Here is a 3,056-nt window from a genome sequence, read left to right as displayed (position 1 = left end):
GTACGTGATCTAAATATAAAATTTGGTTCTGCTGGATCTGATGGGATGTGCACCAAATCAAGAAGTAATTTCGCCGTCACTATAATTTGGCACAAACATGTCTGCCGTGAAGATATTCTCTTGCAGTGCCTTAAAGACCACCGAGTCATTGACCCGTGCAAAGAGCACCCTGGTCAAGTAGAAAGATGCCAATGGATCAGGAGGGTAGATACAGCTCTACACGCATGTAGCTCAAAATAGTCTTCAGGAGAGAATAATTCCTTTAATGTGTGAACAGCCTATGTTCTGGACATACTTGAAAGACTAACATTACCAAAATATCCTGAAGAAGGCGGTCGTCTGAAAATAATGCATGCTATTGATTTCCGTGCAATCAACTCGATAAAGGTACAGAAAATTCCCACATTCTTCATCGAATGCAACTAGTAAAACGCTGCCACAAAACACTTGAACACATAGCCTACAAATCAGTGTTATTCACGGCCTTCACGCAGGATAGAAAGACAGCTATTTCCGGTAGGATTGCAGGGGACTATGAAATCCACCCGCTCTATCAAGAGTCAAGACCCTGTTGTCACTTTATGAAAACGGATCCATAAAGTTGGCAGGCAGTTTACCGGCTGCCAGCAATAAATATTTCGCGCCGACAAGATCAAAATAGAATTGGCTTCGGTGCATACTTGGGTTCTAATTCCCCTAGCCACGACTGAACCTAGGCTATACCCTGGGTGATCCGGCAGCCGCTAATGGTGTGGTATGACAAGCAACAGTTCAACGTGTATTTCATTCACTGATGACCTCAAATAGGAGCCGGTGAGCTTCGTCTTTGCGGTTGCCGCGGAGAATATTTTCCGTTCTCTCGATCGCTTTGCCTCACCGGCGATGGGGAGGAGGATTTAACCTTGCATTCAGATGGCGGAGCCTGCTCATCTCCTCCACGCCTATATTCAGCACGTATGGATTCAGCTCAGACTCAGCTCCTGTTGGAAGGTCTATATCCGAGCCTTTCGCCTCGCCCAGCACCATGGTCCTTCCAACCAGCTGATTTGATAAACCACGCACCCGCGTCGGGCTCATCACGACCGTTTAAAATCAGTCGCGCCGCGGACGTTATTTGCAGGCCGCGGCGGGGACGCTGACGACGCTATCGGGAATAATCTAAAAACGCTGCTGCACAGGCCGCGACAGACGTGTTCGCCGTCGGCGTGCGAGCGCCAGCGAACGGCGTCACGCTGGCCGCACACGACTGCGGGAAGGATTAACCCACCACTGTAAAGATTAAAGCTCCGTAGCGTGATCGCACGCCCCGAAATACATTGCGGCTTGCGTTTAAACGACCGGGGAAAAGAAAAGAACGTGGTGTTATCTCACATGTAAGTGCGTTTTTAAATCTCTTGTTTTTACACGCCCAGTGGCTAGTATTACAAACATAAAACTCCGCCCCAGTTTTTTAAATTTTCAATGATTCGTCTTAATTTGTGACTTTACTTACAGCCGTTTAATTTTTTTAAAATTTTAGACGTGCACAGAGCCAAAATAAGCTCCTTAAGATTGCTTCTTGATGAATTTGTGCTTTGCTTCAATGTACTTAATCCAGTATCGTCGTTGCACCTTTTCTGCCTAGATACTCTCGTATCATTTACGGTGGCGAGCGATCTTAAACTGGGAGAGAAAAAAAACATCGTTGGCGCCGTGCATGTTACGATGAAAAGAGATGCCGCTGCTGACGATGTGTTTCACAGCCCATTGTATGAAATTCAGTGTGATGTCATGATGTGATGACGTATACGGTATGGATGACGTCTCAGCGCTGTTGGCAGTTGGCCACGCGGGATCTGGTGTGCAAACACCAGCGGGGAGGCGCACCACCGTACCAACTTTCGGACCTGGTGCCGCCGGTGCGCAGACGTGCTCCATTGGTTCAACGACGGAAACACAAAATGCATAGATTGCCAAAAATCGTAGAAACACTTGCCGAGGTCCGGTTCATAGCTCGGCAAGGAGTGACCGAAGCGAAACAGAATCAACAGATTTAGGGGCCGAAGAGTCAAGAGGATGAGATGACTCGCGTGCAGACGTGCGTGTGCGCTCTTGCGCAAAAAAAAAAACCGGTTCGGAGTGTTTTCTCTTAGATTGGTATCAAATCTCGTGCAGTCTGCAATATTTAGGTGCCTTTACCTTCAACAAAATACCCAGTCAGCTAACACCGTCAGACACAAGGCGATGCTGCGACGACCGACGGGAAAGCGACCGATGTTGCGTTTTTGACAAAAAGTCAAATGCAGCACGCTGGGGCCAAAACCAAACAAGCTGAGTTCATGGCATTGACACCGACGAAAAACCTAGTTTACAGTAATCAATTTCCACAAATAGGCTCATGATATCTTGCAACACTGGTCGGAATCGCCCAAAACGGCAGAGTCAGTGCGACGTTCCCCATGTTCGTCAGCCCAAAATGCTTCGTAGTTTTCTGACGAGCCGCCGACCAACCTGCACTGAAGTGGTAAGTTTGCTATAGCGATCCTCCGCGCGGCGGATAGTCAGACGTGTCACTCGGACATACACCAGCGGGGGCTGCAGCTGAACGGGACGGACGGACGGCTCGACTGAGACAACATGCAATTGCCAATGACGCCGTATGCGTCTGATATGCGCAATCCCACCACTCACGTGCCGCAAACACACGGGGAAGGCAGTGGGTTTTATCTATTTTTATGATTTCTATCAAAGCATAATCCAGTTTTTTTGAGGATATAGTAACAGCCGCTAGCTGCGAGGTGAGATGATCACGAAGGTCATTCCTACCAACAACGGTGGATATCCTCTGAAAGCCGAGATAGTTTTGGTCGACCTATCGTCATCTTGCTTTTTTACGGAGCTTCCGCCTGTAGCCCGTCCAAATTCCTGCCAGCCTTGACAGCATTCATATTCTTTTTCTCAAACGTCGTAGATGTCGCTTCCACTCGCGAACACAGGGATGTGAAGTGGGAACACGGACATGGAGGATCCTGGGGGGAGGGGGCACGGGGACCATGGCCCCCCCAAAACCTCGACAG

This window comes from Pollicipes pollicipes, unplaced genomic scaffold, assembly GCF_011947565.3.
Source record: "Pollicipes pollicipes isolate AB1234 unplaced genomic scaffold, Ppol_2.1 Scaffold_6138;HRSCAF=7277_pilon_pilon_pilon, whole genome shotgun sequence".
NCBI lineage: Eukaryota > Metazoa > Arthropoda > Thecostraca > Pollicipedomorpha > Pollicipedidae > Pollicipes > Pollicipes pollicipes.
This window is presented reverse-complemented; position numbering follows the sequence as displayed.